Source organism: Chiloscyllium plagiosum, unplaced genomic scaffold, assembly GCF_037043375.1.
Source record: "Chiloscyllium plagiosum isolate Xiang-an unplaced genomic scaffold, Cpla_swu_hap1 HiC_scaffold_3, whole genome shotgun sequence".
NCBI lineage: Eukaryota > Metazoa > Chordata > Chondrichthyes > Orectolobiformes > Hemiscylliidae > Chiloscyllium > Chiloscyllium plagiosum.
In genome coordinates, this window is record NW_028270141.1 from 122,780,835 (window position 1) to 122,803,122 (window position 22,288).

Sequence of the window (22,288 nt, forward strand, 5' to 3'; positions counted from 1 at the left end):
ACAGTGAAGATCGAACAAAAACGTAAGATATCTTCGACATGATTTCAGCATGTCTGAGCTCTGACACTAAATGCACTCGGGAAGCAGGGGCAAGGGCTGGGTGAAAGGCAGCTGGAGGGACGGAGGGAGGGAAGCACGCACGGAGGAGGAAGAGCAAAGAGAAAAGAGAAAAAAAAGCCAAAGGGGATAAAGAGAAAGAGCAACAAAGAAAATGTGGCTGGCCAGCACGCCTTGAAGTAGGGAGAAAAGGCAGGGGCTAGCGCCTACGGCCATACTAGTCTGAAAATGCCCGATCTCGTCTGATCTCGGAAACTAAGCAGACTCAGGCCGGGTTAGGACTTGGATGGGAGACCGCCTGGGAATACCAGGTGCTGTAGGCTTTTTCCGCCAGCAGTGGCTGCTCAAGTCACCCCTCTGCACTTGTGTTGTGCCAGGCAATGGAGTGGCAGGTTATTTTTGCTGCTGCTGTGCCTGGCATCAGTCTCCTGCAGGCACGAGACACGGAGGGGAGGAGAGCGGAGCGCTGCCAAAATCAGCAAGAAAGGCGCAAAGAAAGGGATTGGGGCTGCACGCTGTCTGCGGGTGGCAGTCAGGAAAGGCGGACAATAGACAATAGGTGCAGGAGTTGGCCATTCTGCCCTTTGAGCCTGCACCACCATTCAATATGATCATGGCTGATCATCCTTAATCAGTATCCTGTTCCTGCCTTATCTCCATAACCCTTGATTCCACTATCCTTGAGAGCTCTATCCAACTCTTTCTTAAATGAATCCAGAGACTGGGCCTCCACTGCCCTCTGGGGCAGAGCATTCCACACAACCACCACTCTCTGGGTGAAGAGGTTTCTCCTCATCTCTGTCCTAAATGGTCTACCCCGTATTTTTAAGCTGTGTCCTCTGTTTCGGCACTCACCCATCAGCGGAAACATGTTGCCTGCCGCCAGAGTGTCCAATCCTTTGATCATCTTATATGTCTCAACCAGATCCCCTCTCAGTCTTCTAAACTCAAGGGTACACAAGCCCAGTCGCTCCAGTCTTTCAGTGTAAGGTAATCCCGCTATTCCAGGAATTGACCTCGTGAACCGACGCTGCATTCCCTCAATAGCCAGAATGTCTCTCCTCAAATTTGGAGACCAGAACTGCACACAGTACTCCAGGTGTGGTCTCACCAGGGCCCTGTACAGCTGCAGAAGAACCTCTTTGCTTCTATACTCAATCCCTCTTGTTATGAAGGCCAGCATGCTATTAGCCTTCTTCACTACTGCTGGACCTGCATGCTTACCTTCATTGAGTGGTGTACAAGAACCCCCAGATCTCTCTGTACTGCCCCTTTACCTAAATTGATTCCACTTAGGTGGTAATCTGCTTTCCTGTTCTCGCCACCAAAGTGGATAAGGATCCATTTATCCACATGAAAGTGCATCTGCCATGCAACTGAGCACTCACCTAACTTGTCCAGGCCACCCTGTAATCTCCTAACATCCTCATCACATTTCACCCTGCCACCCAGCTGATGAAATTTGCGAATGTTATTGCTAATACCATCTTGTATATCCTGAAGATAGATTGTAAAAAGCTGCGGTCCCAGTACTGATCCCTGCGGTACCCCACTGGTCAGTGCCTGGCATTCCGAAATGGAGGGGTGGAGGAGTGTGGAAGGATGAGAGAATGCAGGCTGCAGCCCTAAGAAGCAGGGGGAGGGCTTACAGTTGGCCTGTGTGGGGATGTGGGAGACTACAGGAGCCTGGTGGGCAAGGGCTGGCTGAAAGGCAGCTGGAGGGACGGAGGGAGGGAAGCACGCACGGAGGAGGAAGAGCAAAGAGAAAAAAAAGCCAAAGGGGATAAAGAGAAAGAGCAACAAAGAAAATGTGGCTGGCCAGCACGCCTTGAAGTAGGGAGACAAAGGCAGGGGCCAGCGCCTACGGCCATACTAGTCTGAAAACGCCCGATCTCGTCTGATCTCGGAAGCTAAGCAGACTCAGGCCTGGTTAGTACTTGGATGGGAGACTGCCTGGGAATACCAGGTGCTGTATGCTTTTTCCGCCAGCAGTGGCTGCTCAAGTCACCCCTCTGCACTTGTCTTGTGCCAGGCAATGGAGCGGCAGGTTATTTTTGCTGCTGCTGTGCTTGGCATCAGTCTCCTGCAGGCACGAGACACGGAGTGGAGGAGAGCAGAGCGCTGCCAAAATCAGCAAGAAAGGCGGAAAGAAAGGGGTTGGGGCTGCACGCTGTCTGCGGGTGGCAGTCAGGAAAGGCGGACAATAGACAATAGGTGCAGGAGTTGGCCATTCTGCCCTTCCAGCCTGCACCACCATTCAATATGATCATGGCTGATCATCCTTAATCAGTATCCTGTTCCTGCCTTATCTCCATAACCCTTGATTCCACTATCCTTGAGAGCTCTATCCAACTCTTTCTTAAATGAATCCAGAGACTGGGCCTCCACTGCCCTCTGGGGCAGAGCATTCCACACAGCCACCACTCTCTGGGTGAAGAAGTTTCTCCTCATCTCTGTCCTAAATGGTCTACCCCGTATTTTTAAGCTGTGTCCTCTGTTTCGGCACTCACCCATCAGCGGAAACATGTTGCCTGCCGCCAGAGTGTCCAATCCTTTGATCATCTTATATGTCTCAACCAGATCCCCTCTCAGTCTTCTAAACTCAAGGGTACACAAGCCCAGTCGCTCCAGTCTTTCAGTGTAAGGTAATCCCGCCATTCCAGGAATTGACCTCGTGAACCGACGCTGCATTCCCTCAATAGCCAGAATGTCTCTCCTCAAATTTGGAGACCAGAACTGCACACAGTACTCCAGGTGTGGTCTCACCAGGGCCCTGTACAGCTGCAGAAGAACCTCTTTGCTTCTATACTCAATCCCTCTTGTTATGAAGGCCAGCATGCTATTAGCCTTCTTCACTACCTGCTGTACCTGCATGCTTACCTTCATTGAGTGGTGTACAATGTGAGAAACAAAAGCTCACTCACTTTAATAATTTCAGTCCGAGACTAATTTCTCATCAGCCATTTATTTGTACACCTATAGATGGGTGCTTTGTCTAACTACCTGGTAAGGTAATGACAAAATGCACACTATATCCGAAAAACCCTCGCAATTTATCCCATATGTTTTCCTTATTCCATTGTCTGTTCCCTGCTTCGCTTACGTCACTCATTTTCTTAAGACGTATCCCACAACTTCTGTTTATCCTGTTTTGTCCGTGACAAACTCTTATCTCTGACTCCCATAAGGGTGTTTGACGTCAGTCTATTATAGATTATTGATTAGGCATATCTTTTCTTCTATCAGCATCTATTTCCATCCAGAGGCCACTTTGACCTCTTTGATTAGGGTTAGTTCCTGTGTCTTGAGGAGGGGAAACAGATGCTTTCCTGTTTGCCCATATATCCACCATTGTTCTGTATTCATGTCTCATGCTTTCTTTTTGCTGAATATGTATTTTCTCATTCCTATTCTGTATCAGAATTTATACTTGCAGAAATAACATTAATTCATTTATATCCCACAATTTCCCCTTTTTCTTTTCATTACTATCTGTTAACTTCTGCATTTTTGTCTCCTTTTTTTTCTTAACATTGTTTACAAAATTCGCAAGCATCATTTCAGAGATTTCATCCATCTTAGTCTCACTCATCTCCTTATTATTTAGTTGATAAAGTTCCTCTGTCTGATTCCCCTCAGGGTCATTCGTTTCATCAAGGCTGTTTCACTCAGCCTCTGGGTGAGCCCTCGTATACAGGGTATGATACAACAGCCACTGGCCACCAATACCCCGACTACTACTATCAGGGAAGTTCGGATAGAAACCACCACCCCCTTCCATTTTCCAAACCAGGATTCAAGCCACCCTGTGAGAGATGTGTCTACTCCTGAATTCTCAGCCAGTTCCTCTGCTAAGGTAGTCAATCCCCGTAAGGCCCGAGTAATCGAACCATCAGGCGCAGTGTTATTAGGAATAAAGGTACAACAGCTTCCTCCTAACATCACACATACACCCCCTTTCTCTGCTAAAATCATATCAAGGGCTATTCTATTTTCCAATGCCATCCTACTCGTCGCATCAAGCTGTTCTGATATTCCTTTAACCGCATCTCTTGTATAATTCATAAATCGCTGTTGATTATAAAAAATGTAATTTATCCAGTCTACATTTTTATTAATTGTTACCCACCAAAAGAGAGCTGACTCAAAGCCTGCTGCAATCTGGTTACGAGCTTTGAATTCAGGTACTCCCCTAGGGACTCCTACCGAATCGAGATAAATCCTGTCATCAAAAGAAGTATCTAACAGTAATCTCTTACCCCTTCCCTTTTTCCCTACTATCTTTTCCTTCTCAAATGCCAGGGTAAATGGAATTGCCAATTGTACAATTGCACATATCCCTCTCCAATCCGGAGGTAGGGTGGGTCTCAATATTTTTCCTCCACAGTACCACCACAGATCCGCTCGGGGAACCTTTAATGCTGAGTAGTTCCCTCCCTTCTCCGTTTCGGTAACATTCTTAATCTCTGTACATAATTTCAGCTCCCCCAAATATATCGAACGACTCGTACCTCGCCTGTGCGTGTGATTTCCAACTGCGGCGGAAAATGTAGGGGGAACTTTTGCATCTTTCTCCTCCAAGGGAGGGAACATCAGAGATAGGGAGGTACAATTCCTATCATTCCATGCAGTCTCATCCTGGTACAGGGCTATCATACATTTCATGCCCTTCCTGTCTCGCTTCCACCCGAGCGGAAAGGGAACCACCTGGGCCACTGGCCTACCGGAGGCACATGCATAGCAATTGCTTTTGTTCAGACTTTTTACAGGATACTTTACCCATTCAACCCAGGCATTTGCATCCCTGTACCCAGTCTCTATCTCGATGGTCTGTTTCAAATCGTTTACCTCTATAATTTTTACTACTTTAGGATCATTGGGAGAGGTGAAAGGTTGTATCTCATTACCGAGGAATTCTACCCATTTTTCCCTGTCCTATGCTAATTCGAAAACAACAGCCCACAAACTCCTTCCCATTTGCTTTCATTTCAATCCCAAATGTTTCATTTAATTGTACCTCATAAGTGCCACCTCCCAAAACTGCTTCGTGCCATGTGGTTTTTCTTATCGTTAAATATATGGGGTTACACTTTTTATTGGGACAATCGCGTGCTGGTCGGAAGGGGGTCCGGTGTATTGTGACAAGACCATTATACCAGGTACCACCCCCGAGGCCATCCCCATAGGACTTAAGATGTATCTCTGAGTTGCGGTATTGTCTCTGATTAGCTACATTCCCACAATTTACTAAGCTACATATATCAGTGACTATTACTTGTGGATTATCAGACTCAGGAACCATTAATAATACATATGAAAATGATATGTAACAAAATCCCAATACGAAGAGGGCTAGCATCATAACTCTAAGCATTCCCAGTATTCTGATCATTATGCTAAAACACAAAAAGGCTTAATATACAATCTTACAGAAATAATCCCGCGCTCGCGTCGCCACTGTATAGTCAATTACTCAAAGTCTCTTTAGTCTGAGTTTCAGCGGGTCTTGCGTTGATTGCGTCCAGACTTCTTCCTCAACTGGAGGGTCCACTGGCCCTTTGATCCGAGTGTAATGAGTCCAGCCTTTCTCCGCCGTCCTTATTGCCGTTTCGGTAGTCAAAAGAGCCTGATACGGCCCTTCCCAGTCTGGCTGCAGCTTAGTCTCTGTCCATGATTTTAAGACTCAATCTCCTGGCCGGATGGGATGAACAGCAAATTCAAGGGGCGGGGTCTGTGCCAATAGACCCTGTTTTCTGAGGAAAGATAAAGAGGAGGACAAGCCCAGTATATACTTCTTTAAAAACAAATCTTTAGTTTCGGGAATTGGCAATTCTCCCTGCGTTCCCAGATAAGGTAATTCAAATAAGATTTCATAGGGGGATAGTCCCAAATCTTTCCTCCGCCAAGGGACAAGCCCAAAAGGCATCCTTTAAATCTATCACACTAAACCATTTGTGATCATGAGGGATCTTACTTAATAACGTGTAGGGGTTTGGCACCACTGGGTGCCTGACCTGTACCATCCGATTTAATGTTCTCAAATCCTGCACCAATCGATAAGTTCCATCAGATTTCCGCACTGGTAGAATTGGGGTATTATAAGGAGACATACATGGCTCCAACAAACCATCTCTAATCAGTCCCTCAATTACTGGCTGCAGTCCCCGTTTACCTTCTATGGAAATAGGATATTGTCGTTCACAGACAACGTCCCCTTTCCGTTTTAAATTTATTAAAAGGGGAGGGATCTGTAGTTTTCCACGATTCCCTTCTCTAGCCCATACAATAGGGTCTATCTTTCTCTCAGCATCCTCTGTCAACATCGCCAGTTGTACAACTAATTCTTTTTCCTGAATTCCAATCTCCAGTCCTAAAAGGATAATTAGGTCTCTCCCCAGTAAGTTACTTCCTATATCAGGGATATACAGCAGTTCCCCTGTAACCCTACCTTTAGGACCTTCTATCATCATAGGTTCAAATACTGGAACAGTAAATCCTTCCCCTTTCACCCCCGAAACAGTAATTGACCGTGTTAACATTTCTACTTTCTTTGGTTTAAAATTTAGCGATGACCGTGCTGCCCCCGTATCTACTAGGGAGATTACCTCCTCCCTACACGGTCCCACCTTCAAGTTTATCAAGGGTTCCTGGTGGGCCCCTGAGGGCAGGAACCCCTGACACCCCTATTCTTCATCATAATTCATAAGCGGAATTGCCTTTTCTTCCCTTTGTAGATCAGGACACTCCCGCTTAAAATGCCCTATCTTTCCACAATAATAGCATCCTGCCTGTAGCGACTTCCATCTCTGCCCCTGTCGCTCAAACCCTCTATCAAATGTTCCCCCTTGTCCTCTCCCTCTTTACAAACACTTTCTGTGCCTCTCTCGACAATTCATCTGATGGTTTTTCACTCCATCCTTCTATCTTCTGTATCTTTCTCTGTATGTCTGGCCATGCTCTTGTCACAAAATGTACTTTCAAAAGACCCTGTGCCACTGGGTCCTCAGGGTTCATTCCAGAGTATTTCCGCATTGAGTCCCTTAATCTTTGCAAGAAAGCTGAGGGAGTCTCATCTTTCTCCTGTCTAATTTCAAAGGCTTTAATCAAATTCTATGACTTCGGAACTGCCTCCCTTATTCCTTTTAGAATCAGGTCTTTCAATTCCCTCATTTCTTCTCTATGCTCCGGGTTTTGGTTTTCCCACTGGGGGTCTCTGGGGGGAAACTTCACCTCTCCCTGTCCAGCATCCCCATCTCCAATCGGGTGTTCCCTGTCCCATATTTTAATGGCAGTTCCTCGTACAAGTCCCCTTTCCTCCCCAGTAAATAATATATTCAAAATAGACATTAATTCAGCCCAGGCATAGAGACTGGGCCCCAAAAATTGATCAATTTGTTCAGACAACCCCACCGGATCCTCAACCAGGACCTTCATTTCCTTTTTAAATGTTCTGACCTCCCCACTGGTGAGGGGGGCACTTACAAACCCAATCTCTTTGTCCCCTATGGGTACCTCCCAAAGGGGATAAGTTGTTACGTTTTTTTCCCCTTTATCTTTTTTTTAAAGAAATATTGCAATATTTCTAGCTCCCCATAACTTCAAACACCAATTCATCAATTCATGCTTGACTAACCTTCAAAGCCTGTTCCTAACTTATAAATATATTTATATATATTTACGTTCATTTCTTCAGTATTTAATAGTCAAAATGCATACAGTTCCCAATTTTGCAATTCACTGTAATTACCCAGTTTTAGTCCTTTAATTTAGATCCAAAATTAGTTTTCTTAAATAGTCCTGACCAATCATTGCTCAATTACAATACTATAGGTCGTAAAATAATCAGAGCTTGCCTTAAAAGAACTCGTCAACTCAAGTTTTTTTAAAAAAAACTTCTAATGCATGAACAATGGCTGAATCCAAGGTCACAGATATTAACCATAGAATTTTGCTTTTACCACAATCTAATGTTGAACTGAAACTTCAACTGTCCTCCATAAATCGCTGTTATGTAAAGATAAAAGAGATTAGTTAGAAACTGATAGTAAGGCAGTCATGATTTGTAAAAAGAACAGGAGTTATCATTCCTTTTTTTTTTCTTCATAATCACAATAGAATCCTTAACCTTAAAAGATATCATGTTAAGTTTCCATAACAAAATCAGATTCAAAACAGTCCTGGAACACAAGCTCCAGGGAATAAAACACAAACATTCAATCACCAACAAACAAATGTTCACTCAAACCAAATCACAAAGGGTTAAACTTCCTACCAGCTGTACAGCTCTTTACATTCTCTCTCTCTCTCTCTCTCTCTCTCTCTGTCTCTCGCACATTGACATATAAATTCAGATATTCACAAACCCAGTCTTCGTCCGATCTGTACTTTGGCCAGAAGACAGCGGGACGAAGAATGGAGTCTTTAGTCCATACAAAGCAACAATATTTAATCATCTTTCTCCCTTGTACAAGTATTATTTTGCCAATTTCCACAACATCCTGCCCAAAGGACTTTCCGGAGGAATGTTGTAAGGGACCCCTCCTCCATTTCCATTGCCGTGTCCTTACTTTGTTTCCCCGGAGGCTTTTTCCTTACCCAAAGCACAAGCCATATTGAGTTCCTTCGTTAGTCCCTTATTAACTACTAAAACTCAATCCCGGCCACCAAGGCAATACTTAAAAGTCAATTTTCTTACCTTGGTCTGTGCACAGAGTTGCCTGGCCCCTTTTGTCACCGTATTTTCTATCGAGCTCCTATCACTGTCTGATTCAGATGTCTCTCTTATAGGATTCACATCAGTCACCCAAGGGAGCAGACCAAACCGGGACACGAGACCGCTCCTCAATGGGGAACGGGACGCGTCTTCCCAGTGTCCAAGGCCAGCCACTCCCCCCGGTGATGGAAGAAAATCCCGGACGAGCCCCCAATTGTGAGAAACAAAAGCTCACTCACTTTAATAATTTCAGTCCGAGACTAATTTCTGATCAGCCATTTATTTGTACACCTATAGATGGGTGCTTTGTCTAACTACCTGGTAAGGTAATGACAAAATGCACACTATATCCAAAAAACCCTCGCAATTTATACCAAATGTTTTCCTCATTCCATTGTCTGTTCCCTGCTTCGCTTACGTCACTCATTTCCTTAAGACTTATCCCACAACTTCTGTTTATCCTGTTTTGTCCGTGACAAACTCTTATCTCTGACTCCCATAAGGGTGTTTAACGTCAGTCTATTATAGATTATTGATTAGGCATATCTTTTCTTCTATCAGCATCTATTTCCATCCAGAGGCCACTTTGACCTCTTTGATTAGGGTTAGTTCCTGTGTCTTGAGGAGGGGAAACAGATGCTTTCCTGTTTGCCCATATATCCACCATTGTTCAGTATTCATGTCACATGCTTTCTTTTTGCTGAATATGTATTTTCTCATTCCTATTCTGTATCAGAATTTATACTTGCAGAAATAACATTAATTCATTTATATGCCACAACAAGAACCCCCAGATCTCTCTGTACTGCCCCTTTACCTAAATTGATTCCACTTAGGTGGTAATCTGCCTTCCTGTTCTTGCCACCAAAGTGGATAAGGATCCATTTATCCACGTGAAAGTGCATCTGCCATGCATCTGAGCACTCACCTAACTTGTCCAGGTCACCCTGTAATCTCCTAACATCCTCATCACATTTCACCCTGCCACCCAGCTGATGAAATTTGCGAATGTTATTGCTAATACCATCTTGTATATCCTGAAGATAGATTGTAAAAAGCTGCGGTCCCAGTACTGATCCGTGCGGTACCCCACTGGTCAGTGCCCGGCATTCCGAAATGGAGGGGTGGAGGAGTGTGGAAGGATGAGAGAATGCAGGCTGCGGCCCTATGAAGCAGGGGGAGGGCTTGCAGTTGGCCTGTGTGGGGATGTGGGAGACTACAGGAGCCTGGTGGGCAAGGGCTGGCTGAAAGGCAGCTGGAGGGACGGAGGGAGGGAAGCACGCACGGAGGAGGAAGAGCAAAGAGAAAAGAGAAAAAAAAGCCAAAGGGGATAAAGAGAAAGAGCAACAAAGAAAATGTGGCTGGCCAGCACGCTTTGAAGTAGGGAGAAAAGGCAGGGGCCAGCGCCTACGGCCATACTAGTCTGAAAACGCCCGATCTCGTCTGATCTCGGAAGCAAAGCAGACTCAGGCCTGGTTAGTACTTGGATCGGAGACCGCCAGGGAATACCAGGTGCAGTAGGCTTTTTCCGCCAGCAGTGGCTGCTCAAGTCACCCCTCTGCACTTGTCTTGTGCCAGGCAATGGAGCGGCAGGTTATTTTTGCTGCTGCTGCTGTGCCTGGCATCAGTCTCCTGCAGGCACGAGACACGGAGGGGAGGAGAGCGGAGCGCTGCCAAAATCAGCAAGAAAGGCGGAAAGAAAGGGATTGGGGCTGCACGCTGTCTGCGGGTGGCAGTCAGGAAAGGCGGACAATAGACAATAGGTGCAGGAGTTGGCCATTCTGCCCTTCCAGCCTGCACCACCATTCAATATGATCATGGCTGATCATCCTTAATCAGTATCCTGTTCCTGCCTTATCTCCATAACCCTTGATTCCACTATCCTTGAGAGCTCTATCCAACTCTTTCTTAAATGAATCCAGAGACTGGGCCTCCACTGCCCTCTGGGGCAGAGCATTCCACACAGCCACCACTCTCTGGGTGAAGAAGTTTCTCCTCATCTCTGTCCTAAATGGTCTACCCCGTATTTTTAAGCTGTGTCCTCTGTTTCGGCACTCACCCCGCAGCGGAAACATGTTGCCTGCCGCCAGAGTGTCCAATCCTTTGATCATCTTATATGTCTCAACCAGATCCCCTCTCAGTCTTCTAAACTCAAGGGTACACAAGCCCAGTCGCTCCAGTCTTTCAGTGTAAGGTAATCCCGCCATTCCAGGAATTGACCTCGTGAACCTACGCTGCATTCCCTCAATAGCCAGAATGTCTCTCCTCAAATTTGGAGACCAGAACTGCACACAGTACTCCAGGTGTGGTCTCACCAGGGCCCTGTACAGCTGCAGAAGAACCTCTTTGCTTCTATACTCAATCCCTCTTGTTATGAAGGCCAGCATGCTATTAGCCTTCTTCACTACCTGCTGTACCTGCATGCTTACCTTCATTGAGTGGTGTACAAGAACCCCCAGATCTCTCTGTACTGCCCCTTTACCTAAATTGATTCCACTTAGGTGGTAATCTGCCTTCCTGTTCTTGCCACCAAAGTGGATAAGGATCCATTTATCCACGTGAAAGTGCATCTGCCATGCATCTGAGCACTCACCTAACTTGTCCAGATCACCCTGTAATCTCCTAACATCCTCATCACATTTCACCCTGCCACCCAGCTGATGAAATTTGTGAATGTTATTGCTAATACCATCTTGTATATCCTGAAGATAGATTGTAAAAAGCTGCGGTCCCAGTACTGATCCGTGCGGTACCCCACTGGTCAGTGCCCGGCATTCCGAAATGGAGGGGTGGAGGAGTGTGGAAGGATGAGAGAATGCAGGCTGCAGCCCTATGAAGCAGGGGGAGGGCTTGCAGTTGGCCTGTGTGGGGATGTGGGAGACTACAGGAGCCTGGTGGGCAAGGGCTGGCTGAAAGGCAGCTGGAGGGACGGAGGGAGGGAAGCACGCACGGAGGAGGAAGAGCAAAGAGAAAAGAGAAAAAAAAGCCAAAGGGGATAAAGAGAAAGAGCAAGAAAGAAAATGTGGCTGGCCAGCACGCCTTGAAGTAGGGAGAAAAGGCAGGGGCCAGCGCCTACGGCCATACTAGTCTGAAAACGTCTGATCTCGGAAGCTAAGCAGACTCAGGCCTGGTTAGTACTTGGATGGGAGACTGCCTGGGAATACCAGGTGCAGTAGGCTTTTTCCGCCAGCAGTGGCTGCTCAAGTCACCCCTCTGCACTTGTCTTGTGCCAGGCAATGGAGCGGCAGGTTATTTTTGCTGCTGCTGCTGTGCCTGGCATCAGTCTCCTGCAGGCACGAGACACGGAGGGGAGGAGAGCGGAGCGCTGCCAAAATCAGCAAGAAAGGCGGAAAGAAAGGGATTGGGGCTGCACGCTGTCTGCGGGTGGCAGTCAGGAAAGGCGGACAATAGACAATAGGTGCAGGAGTTGGCCATTCTGCCCTTCCAGCCTGCACCACCATTCAATATGATCATGGCTGATCATCCTTAATCAGTATCCTGTTCCTGCCTTATCTCCATAACCCTTGATTCCACTATCCTTGAGAGCTCTATCCAACTCTTTCTTAAATGAATCCAGAGACTGGGCCTCCACTGCCCTCTGGGGCAGAGCATTCCACACAGCCACCACTCTCTGGGTGAAGAAGTTTCTCCTCATCTCTGTCCTAAATGGTCTACCCCGTATTTTTAAGCTGTGTCCTCTGTTTCGGCACTCACCCCGCAGCGGAAACATGTTGCCTGCCGCCAGAGTGTCCAATCCTTTGATCATCTTATATGTCTCAACCAGATCCCCTCTCAGTCTTCTAAACTCAAGGGTACACAAGCCCAGTCGCTCCAGTCTTTCAGTGTAAGGTAATCCCGCCATTCCAGGAATTGACCTCGTGAACCTACGCTGCATTCCCTCAACAGCCAGAATGTCTCTCCTCAAATTTGGAGACCAGAACTGCACACAGTACTCCAGGTGTGGTCTCACCAGGGCCCTGTACAGCTGCAGAAGGACCTCTTTGCTTCTATACTCAATCCCTCTTGTTATGAAGGCCAGCATGCTATTAGCCTTCTTCACTACCTGCTGTACCTGCATGCTTACCTTCATTGAGTGGTGTACAAGAACCCCCAGATCTCTCTGTACTGCCCCTTTACCTAAATTGATTCCACTTAGGTGGTAATCTGCCTTCCTGTTCTTGCCACCAAAGTGGATAAGGATCCATTTATCCACGTGAAAGTGCATCTGCCATGCATCTGAGCACTCACCTAACTTGTCCAGGTCACCCTGTAATCTCCTAACATCCTCATCACATTTCACCCTGCCACCCAGCTGATGAAATTTGCGAATGTTATTGCTAATACCATCTTGTATATCCTGAAGATAGATTGTAAAAAGCTGCGGTCCCAGTACTGATCCGTGCGGTACCCCACTGGTCAGTGCCCGGCATTCCGAAATGGAGGGGTGGAGGAGTGTGGAAGGATGAGAGAATGCAGGCTGCGGCCCTATGAAGCAGGGGGAGGGCTTGCAGTTGGCCTGTGTGGGGATGTGGGAGACTACAGGAGCCTGGTGGGCAAGGGCTGGCTGAAAGGCAGCTGGAGGGACGGAGGGAGGGAAGCACGCACGGAGGAGGAAGAGCAAAGAGAAAAGAGAAAAAAAAGCCAAAGGGGATAAAGAGAAAGAGCAACAAAGAAAATGTGGCTGGCCAGCACGCCTTGAAGTAGGGAGAAAAGGCAGGGGCCAGCGCCTACATCCATACTAGTCTGAAAACGCCCGATCTCGTCTGATCTCGGAAGCTAAGCAGACTCTGGCCTGGTTAGTACTTGGATGGGAGACCGCCTGGGAATACCAGGTGCAGTAGGCTATTTTCAGCCAGCTGTGGCTGCTCAAGTCACCCCTCTGCACTTGTCTTGTGCCAGGCAATGGAGCGGCAGGTTATTTTTGCTGCTGCTGCTGTGCCTGGCATCAGTCTCCTGCAGGCACGAGACACGGAGGGGAGGAGAGCGGAGCGCTGCCAAAATCAGCAAGAAAGGCGGAAAGAAAGGGATTGGGGCTGCACGCTGTCTGCGGGTGGCAGTCAGGAAAGGCGGACAATAGACAATAGGTGCAGGAGTTGGCCATTCTGCCCTTCCAGCCTGCACCACCATTCAATATGATCATGGCTGATCATCCTTAATCAGTATCCTGTTCCTGCCTTATCTCCATAACCCTTGATTCCACTATCCTTGAGAGCTCTATCCAACTCTTTCTTAAATGAATCCAGAGACTGGGCCTCCACTGCCCTCTGGGGCAGAGCATTCCACACAGCCACCACTCTCTGGGTGAAGAAGTTTCTCCTCATCTCTGTCCTAAATGGTCTACCCCGTATTTTTAAGCTGTGTCCTCTGTTTCGGCACTCACCCCGCAGCGGAAACATGTTGCCTGCCGCCAGAGTGTCCAATCCTTTGATCATCTTATATGTCTCAACCAGATCCCCTCTCAGTCTTCTAAACTCAAGGGTACACAAGCCCAGTCGCTCCAGTCTTTCAGTGTAAGGTAATCCCGCCATTCCAGGAATTGACCTCGTGAACCTACGCTGCATTCCCTCAATAGCCAGAATGTCTCTCCTCAAATTTGGAGACCAGAACTGCACACAGTACTCCAGGTGTGGTCTCACCAGGGCCCTGTACAGCTGCAGAAGGACCTCTTTGCTTCTATACTCAATCCCTCTTGTTATGAAGGCCAGCATGCTATTAGCCTTCTTCACTACCTGCTGTACCTGCATGCTTACCTTCATTGAGTGGTGTACAAGAACCCCCAGATCTCTCTGTACTGCCCCTTTACCTAAATTGATTCCACTTAGGTGGTAATCTGCCTTCCTGTTCTTGCCACCAAAGTGGATAAGGATCCATTTATCCACGTGAAAGTGCATCTGCCATGCATCTGAGCACTCACCTAACTTGTCCAGGTCACCCTGTAATCTCCTAACATCCTCATCACATTTCACCCTGCCACCCAGCTGATGAAATTTGCGAATGTTATTGCTAATACCATCTTGTATATCCTGAAGATAGATTGTAAAAAGCTGCGGTCCCAGTACTGATCCGTGCGGTACCCCACTGGTCAGTGCCCGGCATTCCGAAATGGAGGGGTGGAGGAGTGTGGAAGGATGAGAGAATGCAGGCTGCGGCCCTATGAAGCAGGGGGAGGGCTTGCAGTTGGCCTGTGTGGGGATGTGGGAGACTACAGGAGCCTGGTGGGCAAGGGCTGGCTGAAAGGCAGCTGGAGGGACGGAGGGAGGGAAGCACGCACGGAGGAGGAAGAGCAAAGAGAAAAGAGAAAAAAAAGCCAAAGGGGATAAAGAGAAAGAGCAAGAAAGAAAATGTGGCTGGCCAGCACGCCTTGAAGTAGGGAGAAAAGGCAGGGGCCAGCGCCTACGGCCATACTAGTCTGAAAACGCCCGATCTCGTCTGATCTCGGAAGCTAAGCAGACTCAGGCCTGGTTAGTACTTGGATGGGAGACCGCCTGGGAATACCAGGTGCAGTAGGCTTTTTCCGCCAGCAGTGGCTGCTCAAGTCACCCCTCTGCACTTGTATTGTGCCAGGCAATGGAGCGGCAGGTTATTTTTGCTGCTGCTGCTGCTGTGCCTAGCATCAGTCTCCTGCAGGCACGAGACACGGAGGGGAGGAGAGCGGAGCGCTGCCAAAATCAGCAAGAAAGGCGGAAAGAAAGGGATTGGGGCTGCACGCTGTCTGCGGGTGGCAGTCAGGAAAGGCGGACAATAGACAATAGGTGCAGGAGTTGGCCATTCTGCCCTTCCAGCCTGCACCACCATTCAATATGATCATGGCTGATCATCCTTAATCAGTATCCTGTTCCTGCCTTATCTCCATAACCCTTGATTCCACTATCCTTGAGAGCTCTATCCAACTCTTTCTTAAATGAATCCAGAGACTGGGCCTCCACTGCCCTCTGGGGCAGAGCATTCCACACAGCCACCACTCTCTGGGTGAAGAAGTTTCTCCTCATCTCTGTCCTAAATGGTCTACCCCGTATTTTTAAGCTGTGTCCTCTGTTTCGGCACTCACCCCGCAGCGGAAACATGTTGCCTGCCGCCAGAGTGTCCAATCCTTTGATCATCTTATATGTCTCAACCAGATCCCCTCTCAGTCTTCTAAACTCAAGGGTACACAAGCCCAGTCGCTCCAGTCTTTCAGTGTAAGGTAATCCCGCCATTCCAGGAATTGACCTCGTGAACCTACGCTGCATTCCCTCAATAGCCAGAATGTCTCTCCTCAAATTTGGAGACCAGAACTGCACACAGTACTCCAGGTGTGGTCTCACCAGGGCCCTGTACAGCTGCAGAAGAACCTCTTTGCTTCTATACTCAATCCCTCTTGTTATCAAGGCCAGCATGCTATTAGCCTTCTTCACTACCTGCTGTACCTGCATGCTTACCTTCATTGAGTGGTGTACAAGAACCCCCAGATCTCTCTGTACTGCCCCTTTACCTAAATTGATTCCACTTAGGTGGTAATCTGCCTTCCTGTTCTTGCCACCAAAGTGGATAAGGATCCATTTATCCACGTGAAAGTGCATCTGCCATGCATCTGAGCACTCACCTAACTTGTCCAGGTCACCCTGTAATCTCCTAACATCCTCATCACATTTCACCCTGCCACCCAGCTGATGAAATTTGCGAATGTTATTGCTAATACCATCTTGTATATCCTGAAGATAGATTGTAAAAAGCTGCGGTCCCAGTACTGATCCGTGCGGTACCCCACTGGTCAGTGCCTGGCATTCCGAAATGGAGGGGTGGAGGAGTGTGGAAGGATGAGAGAATGCAGGCTGCGGCCCTATGAAGCAGGGGGAGGGCTTGCAGTTGGCCTGTGTGGGGATGTGGGAGACTACAGGAGCCTGGTGGGCAAGGGCTGGCTGAAAGGCAGCTGGAGGGACGGAGGGAGGGAAGCACGCACGGAGGAGGAAGAGCAAAGAGAAAAGAGAAAAAAAAGCCAAAGGGGATAAAGAGAAAGAGCAACAAAGAAAATGTGGCTGGCCAGCACGCCTTGAAGTAGGGAGAAAAGGCAGGGGCTAGCGCCTACATCCATACTAGTCTGAAAACGCACGATCTCGTCTGATCTCGGAAGCTAAGCAGACTCTGGCCTGGTTAGTACTTGGATGGGAGACCGCCTGGGAATACCAGGTGCAGTAGGCTATTTTCAGCCAGCAGTGGCTGCTCAAGTCACCCCTCTGCACTTGTCTTCTGCTAGGCAATGGAGCGGCAGGTTATTTTTGCTGCTGCTGCTGTGCCTGGCATCAGTCTCCTGCAGGCACGAGACACGGAGGGGAGGAGAGCGGAGCGCTGCCAAAATCAGCAAGAAAGGCGGAAAGAAAGGGATTGGGGCTGCACGCTGTCTGCGGGTGGCAGTCAGGAAAGGCGGACAATAGACAATAGGTGCAGGAGTTGGCCATTCTGCCCTTCCAGCCTGCACCACCATTCAATATGATCATGGCTGATCATCCTTAATCAGTATCCTGTTCCTGCCTTATCTCCATAACCCTTGATTCCACTATCCTTGAGAGCTCTATCCAACTCTTTCTTAAATGAATCCAGAGACTGGGCCTCCACTGCCCTCTGGGGCAGAGCATTCCACACAGCCACCACTCTCTGGGTGAAGAAGTTTCTCCTCATCTCTGTCCTAAATGGTCTACCCCGTATTTTTAAGCTGTGTCCTCTGTTTCGGCACTCACCCCGCAGCGGAAACATGTTGCCTGCCGCCAGAGTGTCCAATCCTTTGATCATCTTATATGTCTCAACCAGATCCCCTCTCAGTCTTCTAAACTCAAGGGTACACAAGCCCAGTCGCTCCAGTCTTTCAGTGTAAGGTAATCCCGCCATTCCAGGAATTGACCTCGTGAACCTACGCTGCATTCCCTCAATAGCCAGAATGTCTCTCCTCAAATTTGGAGACCAGAACTGCACACAGTACTCCAGGTGTGGTCTCACCAGGGCCCTGTACAGCTGCAGAAGGACCTCTTTGCTTCTATACTCAATCCCTCTTGTTATCAAGGCCAGCATGCTATTAGCCTTCTTCACTACCTGCTGTACCTGCATGCTTACCTTCATTGAGTGGTGTACAAGAACCCCCAGATCTCTCTGTACTGCCCCTTTACCTAAATTGATTCCACTTAGGTGGTAATCTGCCTTCCTGTTCTTGCCACCAAAGTGGATAAGGATCCATTTATCCACGTGAAAGTGCATCTGCCATGCATCTGAGCACTCACCTAACTTGTCCAGGTCACCCTGTAATCTCCTAACATCCTCATCACATTTCACCCTGCCACCCAGCTGATGAAATTTGCGAATGTTATTGCTAATACCATCTTGTATATCCTGAAGATAGATTGTAAAAAGCTGCGGTCCCAGTACTGATCCGTGCGGTACCCCACTGGTCAGTGCCTGGCATTCCGAAATGGAGGGGTGGAGGAGTGTGGAAGGATGAGAGAATGCAGGCTGCGGCCCTATGAAGCATGGGGAGGGCTTGCAGTTGGCCTGTGTGGGGATGTGGGAGACTACAGGAGCCTGGTGGGCAAGGGCTGGCTGAAAGGCAGCTGGAGGGACGGAGGGAGGGAAGCACGCACGGAGGAGGAAGAACAAAGAGAAAAGAGAAAAAAAAGCCAAAGGGGATAAAGAGAAAGAGCAAGAAAGAAAATGTGGCTGGCCAGCACGCCTTGAAGTAGGGAGAAAAGGCAGGGGCCAGCGCCTACGGCCATACTAGTCTGAAAACGCCCGATCTCGTCTGATCTCAGAAGCTAAGCAGACTCAGGCCTGGTTAGTACTTGGATGGGAGACCGCCTGGGGATACCAGGTGCAGTAGGCTTTTTCCGCCAGCAGTGGCTGCTCAAGTCACCCCTCTGCACTTGTCTTGTGCCAGGCAATGGAGCGGCAGGTTATTTTTGCTGCTGCTGCTGTGCCTGGCATCAGTCTCCTGCAGGCACGAGACACGGAGGGGAGGAGAGCGGAGCGCTGCCAAAATCAGCAAGAAAGGCGGAAAGAAAGGGATTGGGGCTGCACGCTGTCTGCGGGTGGCAGTCAGGAAAGGCGGACAATAGACAATAGGTGCAGGAGTTGGCCATTCTGCCCTTCCAGCCTGCACCACCATTCAATATGATCATGGCTGATCATCCTTAATCAGTATCCTGTTCCTGCCTTATCTCCATAACCCTTGATTCCACTATCCTTGAGAGCTCTATCCAACTCTTTCTTAAATGAATCCAGAGACTGGGCCTCCACTGCCCTCTGGGGCAGAGCATTCCACACAGCCACCACTCTCTGGGTGAAGAAGTTTCTCCTCATCTCTGTCCTAAATGGTCTACCCCGTATTTTTAAGCTGTGTCCTCTGTTTCGGCACTCACCCCGCAGCGGAAACATGTTGCCTGCCGCCAGAGTGTCCAATCCTTTGATCATCTTATATGTCTCAACCAGATCCCCTCTCAGTCTTCTAAACTCAAGGGTACACAAGCCCAGTCGCTCCAGTCTTTCAGTGTAAGGTAATCCCGCCATTCCAGGAATTGACCTCGTGAACCTACGCTGCATTCCCTCAATAGCCAGAATGTCTCTCCTCAAATTTGGAGACCAGAACTGCACACAGTACTCCAGGTGTGGTCTCACCAGGGCCCTGTACAGCTGCAGAAGGACCTCTTTGCTTCTATACTCAATCCCTCTTGTTATGAAGGCCAGCATGCTATTAGCCTTCTTCACTACCTGCTGTACCTGCATGCTTACCTTCATTGAGTGGTGTACAAGAACCCCCAGATCTCTCTGTACTGCCCCTTTACCTAAATTGATTCCACTTAGGTGGTAATCTGCCTTCCTGTTCTTGCCACCAAAGTGGATAAGGATCCATTTATCCACGTGAAAGTGCATCTGCCATGCATCTGAGCACTCACCTAACTTGTCCAGGTCACCCTGTAATCTCCTAACATCCTCATCACATTTCACCCTGCCACCCAGCTGATGAAATTTGCGAATGTTATTGCTAATACCATCTTGTATATCCTGAAGATAGATTGTAAAAAGCTGCGGTCCCAGTACTGATCCGTGCGGTACCCCACTGGTCAGTGCCCGGCATTCCGAAATGGAGGGGTGGAGGAGTGTGGAAGGATGAGAGAATGCAGGCTGCGGCCCTATGAAGCAGGGGGAGGGCTTGCAGTTGGCCTGTGTGGGGATGTGGGAGACTACAGGAGCCTGGTGGGCAAGGGCTGGCTGAAAGGCAGCTGGAGGGACGGAGGGAGGGAAGCACGCACGGAGGAGGAAGAGCAAAGAGAAAAGAGAAAAAAAAGCCAAAGGGGATAAAGAGAAAGAGCAAGAAAGAAAATGTGGCTGGCCAGCACGCCTTGAAGTAGGGAGAAAAGGCAGGGGCCAGCGCCTACGGCCATACTAGTCTGAAAACGCCCGATCTCGTCTGATCTCGGAAGCTAAGCAGACTCAGGCCTGGTTAGTACTTGGATGGGAGACCGCCTGGGAATACCAGGTGCAGTAGGCTTTTTCCGCCAGCAGTGGCTGCTCAAGTCACCCCTCTGCACTTGTCTTGTGCCAGGCAATGGAGCGGCAGGTTATTTTTGCTGCTGCTGCTGTGCCTGGCATCAGTCTCCTGCAGGCACGAGACACGGAGGGGAGGAGAGCGGAGCGCTGCCAAAATCAGCAAGAAAGGCGGAAAGAAAGGGATTGGGGCTGCACGCTGTCTGCGGGTGGCAGTCAGGAAAGGCGGACAATAGACAATAGGTGCAGGAGTTGGCCGTTCTGCCCTTCCAGCCTGCACCACCATTCAATATGATCATGGCTGATCATCCTTAATCAGTATCCTGTTCCTGCCTTATCTCCATAACCCTTGATTCCACTATCCTTGAGAGCTCTATCCAACTCTTTCTTAAATGAATCCAGAGACTGGGCCTCCACTGCCCTCTGGGGCAGAGCATTCCACACAGCCACCACTCTCTGGGTGAAGAAGTTTCTCCTCATCTCTGTCCTAAATGGTCTACCCCGTATTTTTAAGCTGTGTCCTCTGTTTCGGCACTCACCCCGCAGCGGAAACATGTTGCCTGCCGCCAGAGTGTCCAATCCTTTGATCATCTTATATGTCTCAACCAGATCCCCTCTCAGTCTTCTAAACTCAAGGGTACACAAGCCCAGTCGCTCCAGTCTTTCAGTGTAAGGTAATCCCGCCATTCCAGGAATTGACCTCGTGAACCTACGCTGCATTCCCTCAATAGCCAGAATGTCTCTCCTCAAATTTGGAGACCAGAACTGCACACAGTACTCCAGGTGTGGTCTCACCAGGGCCCTGTACAGCTGCAGAAGGACCTCTTTGCTTCTATACTCAATCCCTCTTGTTATCAAGGCCAGCATGCTATTAGCCTTCTTCACTACCTGCTGTACCTGCATGCTTACCTTCATTGAGTGGTGTACAAGAACCCCCAGATCTCTCTGTACTGCCCCTTTACCTAAATTGATTCCACTTAGGTGGTAATCTGCCTTCCTGTTCTTGCCACCAAAGTGGATAAGGATCCATTTATCCACGTGAAAGTGCATCTGCCATGCATCTGAGCACTCACCTAACTTGTCCAGGTCACCCTGTAATCTCCTAACATCCTCATCACATTTCACCCTGCCACCCAGCTGATGAAATTTGCGAATGTTATTGCTAATACCATCTTGTATATCCTGAAGATAGATTGTAAAAAGCTGCGGTCCCAGTACTGATCCGTGCGGTACCCCACTGGTCAGTGCCTGGCATTCCGAAATGGAGGGGTGGAGGAGTGTGGAAGGATGAGAGAATGCAGGCTGCGGCCCTATGAAGCAGGGGGAGGGCTTGCAGTTGGCCTGTGTGGGGATGTGGGAGACTACAGGAGCCTGGTGGGCAAGGGCTGGCTGAAAGGCAGCTGGAGGGACGGAGGGAGGGAAGCACGCACGGAGGAGGAAGAGCAAAGAGAAAAGAGAAAAAAAAGCCAAAGGGGATAAAGAGAAAGAGCAAGAAAGAAAATGTGGCTGGCCAGCACGCCTTGAAGTAGGGAGAAAAGGCAGGGGCCAGCGCCTACGGCCATACTAGTCTGAAAACGCCCGATCTCGTCTGATCTCGGAAGCTAAGCAGACTCAGGCCTGGTTAGTACTTGGATGGGAGACCGCCTGGGAATACCAGGTGCAGTAGGCTTTTTCCGCCAGCAGTGGCTGCTCAAGTCATCCCTCTGCACTTGTCTTGTGCCAGGCAATGGAGCAGCAGGTTATTTTTGCTGCTGCTGCTGTGCCTGGCATCAGTCTCCTGCAGGCACGAGACACGGAGGGGAGGAGAGCGGAGCGCTGCCAGAATCAGCAAGAAAGGCGGAAAGAAAGGGATTGGGGCTGCACGCTGTCTGCGGGTGGCAGTCAGGAAAGGCAGACAATAGACAATAGGTGCAGGAGTTGGCCATTCTGCCCTTCCAGCCTGCACCACCATTCAATATGATCATGGCTGATCATCCTTAATCAGTATCCTGTTCCTGCCTTATCTCCATAACC

At 48.7% G+C, this 22,288-nt stretch overlaps 7 non-coding genes and 3 pseudogenes across 7 annotated transcripts; all 10 read left to right on the forward strand.

The window, feature by feature from the left end:
- The first annotated feature begins 261 nt into the window (after nt 1-261).
- On the forward strand, nt 262-380 carry LOC148150657 (5S ribosomal RNA). Its single transcript, XR_015755315.1, has one exon. It is a non-coding gene; the product is annotated as a 5S ribosomal RNA (ribosomal RNA).
- Nucleotides 381-1,916: 1,536 nt separating this feature from the next.
- Nucleotides 1,917-2,035, forward strand: LOC148150658 (5S ribosomal RNA). The gene has a single exon (XR_015756756.1). It is a non-coding gene; the product is annotated as a 5S ribosomal RNA (ribosomal RNA).
- Nucleotides 2,036-10,175: 8,140 nt separating this feature from the next.
- On the forward strand, nt 10,176-10,294 carry LOC148150659 (5S ribosomal RNA; annotated as a pseudogene).
- Nucleotides 10,295-11,840: 1,546 nt separating this feature from the next.
- On the forward strand, nt 11,841-11,949 carry LOC148150660 (5S ribosomal RNA; annotated as a pseudogene).
- Nucleotides 11,950-13,495: 1,546 nt separating this feature from the next.
- Nucleotides 13,496-13,614, forward strand: LOC148150661 (5S ribosomal RNA). Its single transcript, XR_015756317.1, has one exon. It is a non-coding gene; the product is annotated as a 5S ribosomal RNA (ribosomal RNA).
- A 1,547-nt stretch (nt 13,615-15,161) lies between these two features.
- On the forward strand, nt 15,162-15,280 carry LOC148150662 (5S ribosomal RNA). The gene has a single exon (XR_015756575.1). It is a non-coding gene; the product is annotated as a 5S ribosomal RNA (ribosomal RNA).
- A 1,549-nt stretch (nt 15,281-16,829) lies between these two features.
- LOC148150663 (5S ribosomal RNA) lies at nt 16,830-16,948 on the forward strand (annotated as a pseudogene).
- A 1,547-nt stretch (nt 16,949-18,495) lies between these two features.
- LOC148150664 (5S ribosomal RNA) lies at nt 18,496-18,614 on the forward strand. The gene has a single exon (XR_015756319.1). It is a non-coding gene; the product is annotated as a 5S ribosomal RNA (ribosomal RNA).
- Nucleotides 18,615-20,160: 1,546 nt separating this feature from the next.
- On the forward strand, nt 20,161-20,279 carry LOC148150665 (5S ribosomal RNA). The gene has a single exon (XR_015756586.1). It is a non-coding gene; the product is annotated as a 5S ribosomal RNA (ribosomal RNA).
- A 1,546-nt stretch (nt 20,280-21,825) lies between these two features.
- On the forward strand, nt 21,826-21,944 carry LOC148150666 (5S ribosomal RNA). The gene has a single exon (XR_015756597.1). It is a non-coding gene; the product is annotated as a 5S ribosomal RNA (ribosomal RNA).
- The last annotated feature ends 344 nt before the right edge of the window (nt 21,945-22,288 follow it).